Source organism: Jaculus jaculus, chromosome 14 (assembly GCF_020740685.1).
Source record: "Jaculus jaculus isolate mJacJac1 chromosome 14, mJacJac1.mat.Y.cur, whole genome shotgun sequence".
Classification (NCBI taxonomy): Eukaryota; Metazoa; Chordata; class Mammalia; order Rodentia; family Dipodidae; genus Jaculus; species Jaculus jaculus.
In genome coordinates, this window is record NC_059115.1 from 28,394,398 (window position 1) to 28,408,480 (window position 14,083).

A 14,083-nucleotide genomic window follows, 5' to 3' on the forward strand; every position below is an offset into this window, starting at 1 on the left:
TTATTTATATCCTCTTAGATTTTGATAAACCCTCCATCCACCTTTCCTTTACTCAATCTCCTCCCCTGACCTCACTTGGGGCCTTTTCACCCCTGTTAATATATTCTTCTACTTATGTATATACAATACCAACCTACTAAGTACCCTTCTACCTTCCTTTCTCTTCCCTTTCTATCTCTCTTTTAGCTAACTGGCCTCCACTGAGTTTTTTCCTTCTCACACAGAAACCCAATCATCTGTAGCTAGGATCCACATATGAAAGAGAACATGCACTGCTTGGCTTTCTGGGCCTGGTTTACCTCAATTAGTATAATCCTTTCAAGATCCATCCATTTTTCTGCAAATTTAATGACTTCATTTTTCTTTACTACTGAGTAGAACTCCATTGTATAAATGTGGCATATCTTCATTAGCCACTCATAAGTTGAGGGACATCTAGCCTGGTTCCATTTCCCAGCTATTGTGAATTGAGCAGCAATAAACTTGGTAGAGCATGTATTTCTAAGGAAATGAGATGAGTCCTTAGGATATATGCCTAGGAGTGCTATAGCTGGGTCATATGTTAGATCAATTTTTAGCTGTCTTAGGAACCTCCACACTGATTTCCACAATGGCTGGACCAGATTGCATTCCCACCAACAGTGTAGAAGGGTTCCTCTTTTTCCATATCCTAGCCAGCATTTATGGTCATTTGTTTTCATGATGGTAGCTGATCTCATAGGAGTCAGATGAATTTCTGAACATAGTTTTAATCTGCATTTCCCTGATGACTAGAGATGTAGACAATTTTTAGATGCTTATACACCATTGGTATTTCTGTTTTTTGAGAACTCTCTATTTGCTTCCATAGTCCATTTTTAATTGGCTTGTTTGACTTCTTATTATTTCATTTTGAGTTCTCTGTATATCCTAGATATTAATCCTCTATCAGATGTATAGCTGGCAAAGATATTTTCCCATTCTGTAAGTTGCCTATTTGCTTTATTCAGTGTCCTTTACAGTACAAAATATTTGTAATTTCATGAGGTCTGAGGAGTGAATATGTGGCTTTATTGCCTGAGCAATTAGGGGTTATATTCAGAAAGTCTTTGCCAAGACCAATATGTTGAAGGGTTTCCCCTACTTTTTCCTCTAGCAGTTTCAGAGTTTAAGGTCTGATGTTAAGGTTTTTAATCCATTTGGACTTAATTCTTGTGCATGGAGAGAGAGAAGAATCTATTTTCATCTTCCTACAGATACATACCAATTTTCCAAGCACCATTTACTGAAGAGGCTGTCTTTTCTCCAATGAGTATATTTGGCATTTTTTATTGAATATCAGATGGCTATAGCTACCTCAACTTGCATCTAGGTCCTCTGTTCTGTTCCATTGATCTACATGTCTGCTTTTGTGCCAGTACCATGCTGTTTTTGTTACTATGGCTCTGTAGTATAGGTTAAAATCAGGTATTGTGTTATCACAAGCCTCATTTTTGTTTTAGATATTTATTATTTTAGATATTCAAGGTTTTTTGTGATTCCAAATGGATTTTTGGATTGTTTTTCTATTTCTTTGAAGAATGCCATTGGAATTTTTATGGGGATTGCATTAAATGTGTAGATTGATTTTGTTAAGATTGCCATTTTCACAATATTGGTTCTTCTGATCCAGGAACAAGGGACATTTTTCCATTTCTTAGTGTGCTATCCAATTTCTCACTTGAGTGTTTTGTAGTTTTCATTGTAGGGTTGGTTAGGTTTATTCCAAGGTACTTTATCTTCTTTGATGCAATGGGGAATGGGAGTTATTCTCTGATTTAATTCTCTGTGTGGTTGTTATTAGCATATAGGAATGCTACTGATTTCTGTGTATTTATTTTGTATCCTGCTACATGGCTGTAGGTGTTTATCAACTCTAATAGTTTGCTGGCAATGTCTTTAGGGTCCTTTATATACAGAATCATATCACCTGTAAATAATGATAACTTGATCTCTTCCCTTCCAATTTGAATTCCTTTTATGTGCATCTGTTGCCTTGTTACTATAGCTAAGAATTCCAGTACTATATTAAATAAAAGAGGGGACAATGGACACCCTTGTCTTGTTCCTGATTTTAGTGGAAAAGCTTCCAGTTTTTCCCCATTTAGTAATATGTTGGCTGTAGGCTTGTCATAAGTAGCCTTTATTATATATGATATCATATGATCCTTCTATTCCTAGTCTCTGTAGGGCTTTTATCATGAAGCGTTATTGGACTTTGCGAAATGTTTTTTCTGTGTCTAATCAGATGATCATATGATTGTAGTCCTCCAGTCTATTTATATAATATATTACATTTATCAATTTGTGTATGTTGAACCATCCCTGCATCTCAGGGATAAAATGCACTTGGTCTGGGTGAATGATCTTTCTGATATATTCTTGTATTCTGTTTGCCAATATTTGGTTGAGAATTTTTACATCTATATTCATGAGGGAGATTGATCTGTAATTTTCTTTTTTTGTTCTATCTTTCCCTGGTTTTGGTATCAGGGTGATGCTGGCTCATAGAAGGAGTTTGGTAGAATTCCTTCTTTTTCTATTTTATGGAAAAGCTTAAGAAGCAATGGTGTTAGTTCTTCCCTAAAGGTCTGGTAAAATTCAGCAGTGAATCCATCTGGGCCTGGACTTTTTTCAGATGGAGATTTTTGATACGTGCTCAGATCTCCATACTTGTCTATTTAAGTTAATAAACTCATCTTGATTTAATTTGGGTAGGTCATATAAATCAAGGAAATCATCCATTTCTTTCAGATTTTCATACTTTGTGGAGTATATGTTTTTATAGTCTGTCCCTATGATTTTTTGAATTTCTCTGGTGTCTATTGTGATGTTGCATTTTTCATCTCTAATTTTATTAATTTGTGCCTCTTCTCTCTTTCTTTTGGTCATATTTGCTAAGGGTTTATCAATCTTGTTTATCCTCTCAAAGCACCAACTCTTTGTTTCATTGATTCTTTGGATTGTTTTTGTTGTTTCTATTTCATTAATTTCTGCCCAAATCTTTATTATTTCTTCCCATCTACTGATTTTTCGTTTGCCTTGTTCTTATTTTTCCAAGGCTTTAAGGTGAAGCATCAGGACGTTTACTTGCAACCTTTTTAATTTCTAAATATATCACATAAAGCTATAAATTTACCTCTTCAGATATCCTTCACTGTGTCCCAGAGATTTTGGTATGCTGTGTTCTAATTATCGTTTGACTCTACAAATTTTTTCATTTCCTTCTTGATTTATTCATTGATCCATTCATCATTTAGTAGTGTATTGTTTAGTTTCATGATTTTGTGTTTGATCTATAGCTTTTCTTGCTATTGGTTTGTAGTTTGATTCCATTGTGGTCAGATAGAATGCAAGGAATTATTTCAATTTTCCTGTATTTGTTAAGATTTTCTTTGTGTCCTAATATATGGTCTATTTTAGAGAATGTTCCATGTGCTGCTGAAAAGAATGTACATCCTGCAGCATTTGCATGAAATGTCCTGCGTATATCTGTTAGGTCCATTCCTTCTACTACCTAATTTAGTCCAGATGCCTCTCTGCTTATTTTTTCCCAGGATGACTTGTGAATTGATGAAAGTGTGGTGTTGAAATCCCCCACTACTACTGTGTTTGGTGTTATTTGTGACCTTTGTTCTAATAGCGTTTGTTTGATGAATTTGGGAGTCCCCATGATAGGTGCTTATATGTTTAGGATTGTAATGCCCTCCTATTGGTGGGCGATCTTAATCAATATAAAGTGACCTTCCTTGTCTTTCTTGACTAACGTTGGACTGAAGTCTACCTTGTCAGATATTAGGATAGCAATATCTGCTTGTTTTCTAGGCCCATTTGTTTGAAACACCATTTTCCAACCTTTCACCCTAAGATAAACTCCATCCTTTGTAGACAGTTGAGTTCTTGGAGACAACTAATTGTAGGATCCTGCTTTTTATCCCAGTCTGCAAACCTGTGTCTTTGTTGGGGCATTGAGGCTGTTGATATTAAGAGATATTATTGACAGGTGTGTATTTATGTTTGCCATTTTTTTTTTTTTGTGGTATTTGAGTATTGCTTGTTTATTCCAGGTTCCTTTTTGATTGCTTTCCCTTTTCTTCAGCATGGAGGATTTTATCAAGAATTTTCTGTAGAGCTTGTTTTGTATTCAAGTACTCCCTTAACATGCTTTTGTCATGGAATGTCCTCATTTCTCCATCTATTTGAATGGATAGCTTTGTAGGATAAAGTAACCTTGGTTGACAGTTGTTATCTTTCAGAACTTGGAATACATCACTCCAAGCCCATCTGGTTTTTAAAGCTTATGTTGAGTAATCTGCTGTAATCCTGATTGGTTTGACTTTGTAGGTAACTTGATTTTTCTCTCAAACTGCTTTCAATATTTTTTCTTTGTAATGTGTGTTTGGTAGTTTGATTATAATATGGCAAGGAGAGATTCTTTCCAGGTTTTGTCTGGCTGGTGTTCTAAAGAATTCCTGTATCTGCATTGGCACCTCTTTCCCAATTTGGGGGATGTTTTCTTCTATGATTTTGTTGAAGATACCTACTATGCCTTTGGAGTGAAGTTCTTCTCCTCTACTATGCCCTGAATTCTTATATTTCATCTTTTAATAGTGTCCCGAATATCTTGAAATTCCCATTCATACTTTTCTATTAGTTTGTCTTTCTCTTTGTGGGACTGTATTAGATCTGTCACCTGGTCTTCTATCTTAGATATTCTGTCCTCTCCTTCATCCATTCTACTGGTGAGATTTTCTACACAGGTTTTTTATTTCATTAACTGTGCTCTTCATTGCTAGTAATACTGTCTGTTTTTTCTTTATTATTTCTATTTCCTTATTTATATCTTGTATTGACTTCTTTATTTCATTAAATGTCCTGCATTTTCTTTGATTCCTTTTATTTCCTCTTTGATTCCTTTGATTTGTTCTTTGACTTCTTTGAATATATTTACAATCATTCTTTTGAAATCTTTCTCAGGCATTTTCTCTAACTCATTCTCACTGGTGGTCATATCTGATGCAATAATACTTTTTGGTAGACTTACATTGTCTTGATTTTTAGTGTTTCTTGTGTTATAATGTATATATTTTTGCATCTTGGATTAAGTTCACGCTTGGATTTTCTAGCTAGCTGGGTAATCTTAGCTGTAACAATTGATCTTATTTTATGCATCTTCAGGGTTGGAGCTTAAGGTGTCAGGTATGGCTCTTAAGACTCTCACAGTATCTACAAAGGTGTTCCTAGGGGTTGGGTTTGCCTGTTATGGTAGTATTCAAGTAGGCTGAGTGTCACAAAGTACAGATAGATTCTAAAATATAAGTAAATAATGTACACATTCAATGAAAGACAACACTGAGTATGTATAACATCTCTGTCCATTTCCCTATTTTTCTACAAAAGCCATCAAGTTGTAATATTGTATTTTCTTAACACTACCCTGTGGTGGCCTTTTCTCTCCATCCCCTAGGAGGTATTTTGGCCATGCCTTTTGGCAATAAAAGATTAAAGGTTCTTTTCCAAAACTTTGTGAATCTAAATGATGCCAGTTCTCAAGGAGACTGTTGGGGCATCTTGAAAGCCACTTATCCCATCTAAATTAAATGCAAAAAGAAAATAGAAGAATCTAGTGTCAGGTTATACCCCAATCCTTTCTTGCATCTTCTTGTTGGAGGGGGGCATTCCCCCAGTTGTATTTGGGAAAAAGAATTATGGGTGGATTTTTGTTGTTGTTGTTTTTTCTTGTAGTTGTCAAGGCTGACCTGGAATTCACTATGTAATCTCGAGGTGGCCTCAAACTCATGGTAATCTGCCTACTTTAGCCTTCTGAGTGCTGGGATCAAAGGTGTGCTCCACTACACCTGGCTGAAATTAGTTTATTTTTTAATATCCCTATTTTCTTTCCAATCAAAAGGTGTCACATAGCATGGTCTATGTTCTTCCTAGAGCGAGGGAGGTCCAGGATAAGATATCTGTGCTCATCCTACAAGGCATGCTTCCAAGCTCAGGTTCTTGCAGACCTTTCTCTCAACCCCTTGCACGTGCCCTACATTATGGCATATAAGGACTGAGACAGGCCATTCTAAGCCTAATTATGAAGATTTCTTTCCTTACTCCCATCTTGGCAGATTAGATGCCCTGTCTGTGGGATTCTGGGGTATGCATACCCCAGTATGTGAATATTTGGGGATAAAGGGTTGTTATTATTGTTTTGAGGGTGATCTCTGGTTTTGTTGTCTTAAGTGTAGGGATTAGAAGTATAATTGATCATATCCAGAATCCTTAAGGTTATCAACCTTTTAAAATAGTAAGACAGGACTTCCAGTTACAAACCATGCCAGAGCAACCTAGTGGAGAAAAAGCTGAAGAATACTCAGCAAAATACACAATTTTACTAAAACGTGAGGTGTATAAGAAATTAAAACAGCAGCAGAGAAGTAGCAGAGATCCAGGACATCCAGAGCCCACACAGGCAAGCCTAAGAGGTTTCGGTGGCTCTGGGTACAAATCCAGAAGTGGTGGCTTCAGCTCTGGCAGCGGCTTCTCCGCAATGACTGTGGCAGCGAAGCAGCGGCTCCAGCTCCGGCTCTGGCTCCAGCTCCTGCATTGGCAGTGCCAGCTCTGGCAGCGGCAGCAGCCCCTCTGGCAGTAGCCCAACCAGATAAGAGCTTAAATCAATTGCTCCTGGCTACAACTTCTGTTTATTATAATTGGGAAGCCAAGAGGGAAAAAAATGGAAGCAGAAAACAAAAAACAAAACAAAACAAAACAAACAAAAGGAAACAGAAAGGTAAACAAAAAAGGAGAAAAATAAAGATAACCATTACCAGGAGATCATAGTGATAATGAAGGTTGCTCAGAAAAAGGCCTCTTCAAAAGCCACCCCCATGGCCTCCTTTCTCTGAGGACAGAAGGGACATTTTGTCAGCACTGTCCCAAGAGAGGCTATGTCAGGTCCCTGCCAGAACCCTGTACTAAATTCCAAGAGAACCGCCAGAAAAGCCTCTGAGTCAAAGAAACTTGAGGTTGTCACCTTCAACAATTGTTAAAAGGCCTTGGGGCTTCCCATATAGGTTTCTGTAATTCCTGTCCACCTTGAGGTGCCCCAGGTAATTGTACAAGTGGCACAATATACCATGGATCTTCTCATTGACTCAGGAGCTTGGTTTTCAGTGCTTTGATTTTTGTCCTGGGGATAAGTCTACCAAAGACAGCTTCCTTTAGCAGCATCTCAGGCCAGGTTTAGAAAAGGTTCTTTACAGAGCCTTTGGCTTGTTCCTGGGGAGACTATCTTTTGCCATTTTCTTTTTTTTTTTTTCCTGTGGTTCCGGTTCTGCCTGTGCTCTCTTCTGTTAACTAGTATTTGAGTTTTGCTTGTTTTTTCTAGGTTCCTTATATGTGTGCTTTAACTTTTCTTCAGCATGGAGGATTCTATCAAGTATTTTCTGTAGAGCTGGTTTTGTCTTCAAATACTCCTTTAACCTGCTTTTGTCATGGAATGTCCTTATTTCTCCATCTATTTGAATGGATAACTTTGCAGGATAAAGTAACCTTGGTTGACAGTTGTTATCTTTCAGAACTTGGAATATATCACTCCAAGCCCTTCTGGCTCTAAAAGCTTATGTTGAATAATCTGCTGTAATCCTGATGGGCTTGCTTTTGTAGGTAACTTGATTTTTCTCTCAAACTGCTTTCAATATTTTTTCTTTGGTGTGTGTGTTTGGAAGTTTGATTATAATATGGCGAGGATAGGTTCTTTCCGGGTTTTGTCTGGCTGGGGTTCTAAAGGCTTCTTGTATCTGCATTGGCACCTCTTTACCAATTTGGGGGAAATTTTCTTCTATGAAGATGCCTACTATGCCTTTGGAGTGGAATTCTTCTCCTTCTACTATGCCCTGAATTCTTATATTGGATCTTTTCATAGTGTCCCAAATATCTTGAAATTCCCACTCATACTTTTCTATAAGTTTGTCTTTCTCTTTGTGGGACTGTATTAGATCTGCCACCTGGTCTTCTAGCTTAGATATTCTGTCCTCTCCCTCATCCATCGTACTGGTGAGATTTTCTACAGAGTTTTTTATTTCATTAACTGTGTTCTTCATTGCTAGTAATTCTGACTGGTTTTTCTTTATTATTTCTGTTTCCTTATTTATGTCTTGTATTGCCTTCTTTATTTCATGAAATTGGTGTCCTGCATCTTATGTGATTCCTTTGATTTCCTCTTTGATTTCTTCTTTGATTTGTTCTTTGACCTCTTTGAACATATTTATAATCATTCTTTTGAAATCTTTCTCAGGCATTTCCTGTGACTCGTTCTCACTGGAGGTCATTTCTGATGCATTAATGCTTTTAGGTGGATTTATATCATCTTTTTAGTGTTTCTTGTGTCATAATGTATATATTTTTGCATCTTGGATTAAGTTAATGCTTGAATTTTCTAGCTAGCTGGGTATTCTTAGCTGTATCAATTGATTTGATGTAATATATTTTTAGGGTAGGAGCTTAAGGTGTTAGGTGTGGCTCTTAAGACTCTCAGAGTATCTACAAAGATGTTCTTAGGGGTTGAGTTTCCCTGGTATGGGAGTATTAAAGCAGGCTGAGTGGAATAAAATGCAGGTAGATTCTAAAATTTAACTAAACACTGTACACATTCAATCAAAAACAGCCCCGAGTATGTATGCAAGAGTAGTTATTATAATGACCAGATCCTCTATCAATAAAGAGGTTAAGATTTCTGGTCTGTTGAGGGATCCAAGTCAGCTTCCGACCAAGTGAGACCCTTCCCTGGTGCAATCCCAGTTACCTTGGATGATTTTGGTCTCAGTCAAGTTGCTGCCTGAGTCGTTGGGCTGCTGTTCTGATTTCTGGAGCTGGGCACTGGCTTTTCCTGCTGGACAAACTGAGCCTGGCAAGTGTGGCCCTGCAGATCAGCACCCCTGCTGCCGGAACTGCTGCTCAAGCTGCTGCTGTTGGGTCTTTAGCTGCTGCTGCTGAAGGTGCTGCTGCTGGACCCACCGCTGCTGCTGCCTCTGCTGCTGCTGTAGCTGCCACTGCTGGAGCCACCACTGCTGCTGAAGCTGCTGCTGCTGTGTCCACTGCCACTGCTGCCACTGAGGCTGCTGCTGCTGGGTCTGCCGCTGCTGCCGCTCCGGTGTCTGCTGCTGCTGGGTCTGCCGCTGCTGCCGCGACTGGAGCTGCTACTGCTGGGGCCGCTGTTACCGGTGCCAGAGCCACTGATGTTGCTGCCAAACTCTGCTCCTGCTTGGGTCCTGCTGTTGGCTCAAGTTGGCGTGGCTGGGTCCCAGGACTGCTGCTCTGTTCGCCGGAGCTGGGCTCAGGAAGTGGGGGAGGGGAGGGAGCCGCAGCTGCTCTGGTTCTCTCACTGCTCCGTGTGTTCTTCTACTTCGTGGTCTGCTCCTCCATTGCTCACTGCCACTCTCCCTTCACGTTTGCTGAGTTGCAGAGAGTGCCAGTATGAGGGGAAGCTCCTGCACCTGGCTTTTCCTGTGAGCCTGGCAGCTTTCTTGTGCGCCGCCATGGCGGTGGTTGGCAGAGCTGTCGGAGCTGCTTTTGCCAGCCTGTGCAGGCTCTGGATGCTCTGGATCTCTTCTACTTCTCCGCTGCTGCTTCAATTTCCTATACACCTCCCTTTTTAGTAAAAGTTTGTATTTTGCTGAGGTTTTTTTTTTTTTTTTTGGTCTTTTTTCCCCCTAGGCTGCTTTGGCATGGTACCTATGCTTCCATCTTAACTGGAAGTCTCCCCAGGAGACTATCTTTTTCCCCATCCCTTCCTTATAGTCCCAGAGACAACAACTCCTTTGCTGGGCAGAGGTATCCTTTCTAAATGTCATGTAGAAATGATTTTACCTTCAGGAAAAAACTTATGTCTTCCTTTGATAGAGGAAAATGTAGACCCATCAGTTTGGAGAGATGGTGAAACTATAGAGTGAGCTGTTACCACCACTCCTGTCCAACTACATCTTAGGGATCCCATTTTCTTTCTTCACCAAAACAGTATCCACTGAAGCCAGAAACAATTGAGAGACTTAAACCCATAGTTGTAGCTATAATGTTCAGGAGTGACCAAGACCACAGAGACCACTCTGATGCAAAGATGGAAACTTTTGTTCAGGAAAAACATGAGCTGCCAGGACTGACTCTCAAGAGTGAAGCACAGTCAACTTATATAGAGTTCTTCAGATGGGGGAAGGTGAGGAAGGAAAATAGCTAGGGTGTTAGACCAGAAGAGTGACCAGGAGAGAGATAAGGGGGCAGGAAACCTAGACATGGGGTATTTTGAGGCTAGGAAGGGATAATGGCTGAGTGGTTCTCTGAAGAATGTGGATGACCCACTTCCTTATATCTCTGTTGCCCTCCTGCTGTCTTCTGTGACCATTTTGTCCTGACCATAAAGAAATAGGGACTCTTGAAAGAGTATTCTAGTCCATATATTTATCCTATTCTTGGGGTAAAAAAGAGCCCTAATAAATGGAGGCTAGTCTAGGACCTCCAGTTAATTAATAGTACAGTGGTCCCCCTTCATCCTGTGGTACCAAATCCCTACATGCTCTTAACCCATATTCCTTCTAACACTACTCATTATTCAGTCTTTTGACCTAAAGGATGATTTTTCTTTTCTGTATCCCTCTAAATCCAGATAGCCAGTCTCTATTTGCCTTTTAAGACTCAACTTGCAGAACAGGAAAAGTTATTTGGACAATATTGCCCAAAGCTTTAGGAACAGCCCCTATGTGTTCAGCTTGGCCTTGGAACGAGATCTATTAGACCAGAAAAGTTCTAACTGCTACAGTATGTCAATGAGCTTTTTGCTTTATGGGCTTTCCGAGAAAGCAGTCTTTCAGGAAACCAAAGCCCTTCTTCACCCTCTAACCATAAGAATACTCTGCTACTGAATGGATCTTGAAGCTAAATGTAGACTGGGAAGCTCCTAATAAGCACTCACTCATTCTGTGGTACCAATCTTTGGCCCTGACTATCTCCAGGACCTATTCCAAAATGTGCCCTGGGGTTTTCCTGGATGTAAGGATGACAAGTAAAAACTTTATAGCTCCCAGTCAATTTACAGGTGTTCAACTTTTTAAATATTTATTTATTTATTTGACAGAGAAAGAGAGAGACAGAAAGAGACAATGATCATGCCAGGGCCTCCAGCCACTGTGGGTGAACTTCAGATATGTGTGTCTCCTCGTGTAACTGGCTAACATGGGTCCTGGAGAATCACACCTGGGACCTTCAGCTTTGCAGGGAAATGTCCTAACCACTAAGCCATCTCTCCAGCCCAATTTACAGGTTTTTAGACCCTGATGGACCAGAAATGTTTCTCAATAGTATGGTCACTTAGTCTCAATCCTTTGTTCCATCTATCATATTGGAAAATGTCATCTGGCACATAGAAACCCTCACAAAGTATACCTAAAAGCATTTAAATGAACAGTGGAGGGAGTCTCTCTTCTTAATTATGAGGTTCAAATGATGAGAAAAAATCATCATACAGAAGTGCATGACTCTAGACATACTCGGTGCAGCCCAAGAAGGCATACATGCCATTAACAAGGTATAATGTTGTGTATACATTCCTGATAACTGTGCAAATGTTTCTTCTGTTTTACAAAATCTGCATAAACACATCCAGACAATGCTTAATGCTACAGTGCTATGTGGCAAACAGCTCTGGAAGTGGATCTCAAGTTTTCCATAGCAGAGATCATGTCCATTATAATTTTCATAGTTACTCTGTTAATCTTTGGCCCTTGTATACTCAACTGCTGTTTTAAACTTATCACTGCTCATTTTGAGGCAGATTATACCCAGATGGCTATATATCAATCCAATGCCTCCATTTACATGGGCCTACTTGAACACCCATTCAGAGCAGAACACTCCACTTCTAATGGGGGTATCTAGTCCCTCTACCTTATAATGCTAAACACCTCCATCTCTGAGATAGGCCCCGATACTTATGCTACTAGTGTTTATAGTTTTTTATCAGGCCAAAGAGATCTAAGTGATATGTCATCTGTCTGGTAGACTGCTCTATTGAGCCCTTAGAATAGTTTCCCTCTCTGGGAAACACTGTAACTGCTACATCTCCTTTCCCCATTCAGCAGGAAGTAGTTCATGATCTGACATCATCATCATCCCTTTTCCTCTAACAGCAGTTAGAATGTCTTTTTATGAGAAGAGGAGTGCCAGAGTAGACAGATTAATTAGGCAGGACTAGGGAAGCCCTTGAAGGAAGGGCCTTACGACTCCACACTCTCGCCATGCCTACCTCAACTTGCCCTGCCTGTACCAGTCTTGGGATTTAATATTTGCCCATTTCACCCAATTATCTCTTTCCAGTGCACAACCTGCCCAGGTTTGGGTGGATTTCCTCTCCAAGCCCAGGATGATTGGCTGGGACACTTGATATAGGTACGTCCAGGTGGGATGGCACAAGTCCTATGTCCCCCTGAATCCATGGTGACAGTGGGCCACTTTCCTAGCTGCCAGCAATATTTTTGGAGTCTTCAGATGGGTAAGAGCTCTCTCCCACTCTGGCAGACATGCTAGGGTGGGAAGAGGCATTTGTTTTTTTCCTTTTATTACTGTCTTCACTTTTGATCCTTCTTGGAAGCACACATTCACACATTTTTTTTGAAAATCCCTTTTCATATTTTTCCCTAATATCCATGTTAGCTAATTTTCCCTTATCACATAATTTTCTCCCTTTCCCACTCCTTTGTAAGAACTGAATAAAATGTTTTCAAAGTTATTTTCTTGACTTTGGAATTTCCATTTCTTTGACTAGTTTGCAGATATGAACCCAGGGCTTGGGGTTCTGGAAACAACACCGAAACCCCAATTCCCTGTTATAGAACCAGCCTGAAAATATGTACACACCTGTGTAATAGTGGCACCTAGCCTAGGTGAGTAACCAACTATTGTAGTTTATGTTTCAATAAGCTGTGATTAACCTCCAGAGCAGACAGTTAATGGGAAGAAGGGATTTATTAAACCTTACTGATGAATGGTAAGTTCCATTATGGCAGAAGAAGCTGACCTCTTTTACAGGTCAACACAGAGAGGGAACTATCACCTCAGCTCCATAAGAAAGCACATTCCAGGAACCCCAGGCAGAGCTCAAGCATTCTACATACCATGAGATTGGAAATTCCAGATCTGCCCTCAAACATAACTTAGAGCTGGACCCTAGGATCTGCCCAAAGTGACACCTCTTCCAGCTAGGCAACTGGAAATCCAAGAAGCTTTAATAAACTTTTGAATCTATTGAGGACATACATTCAAACTCAAATATTCTTCTCTTAACCCCTGTCAATGCAAAAAACAAAAACAAAAAAACAAGCAAACAAAGAAAACTCCACAGCTTTCACCTCAAAGGGGATAAGAAATAGTTTATTCTGGAGCCAGATATAAATGACCACCACCTGGGAACAAAGGTTTAGGTTACCACAAATTCCTTGGTTTAACATATTAACAATTACATGAAGGTTTTATAGTTACAGAACAAATGAAAGTCATAAACCAAGGCACTTTTCAAATATATTGGCTGGCCATCAGCTAGGAAGTTATAGCAAATGGAGAAAATCTCTACCATGGGCTTCAGATGCTATCTGAAGTCATTCTTAGCCCTTGGACTGGGAGAAACTAGGCGGTCTATATTTTCATTCCAATAAGTATCCACCTTGTTGCAGTCAGTTCTGCATTGCTGGTAGAAATCACCCTACCAAGAGCAGATTGTGGGAGAAAAAGAGGTTTATTTTGGCTTACAGGCTCAAAGGGGAAGCTCCACAATGGCAGGAAAAGTAACGACATGAGCAGAGGGTGGCCGCCACCCACTGACCAACAGAAGGTGGACAACAGGAACAGGAGAGTGTGCCAAACTCTGGCATGGGAAAATTGCATATAACACCCATAAGCCTGGTCCCAACAATACATTGCCTCCAGAAGGAGTTAATTCCCAAATCTCCATCAGCTGGGTACCTAGCACTCAGAACATCTAAGTTTATGGGGGACACCTGAATCAAACCACCATACACCTGATCAC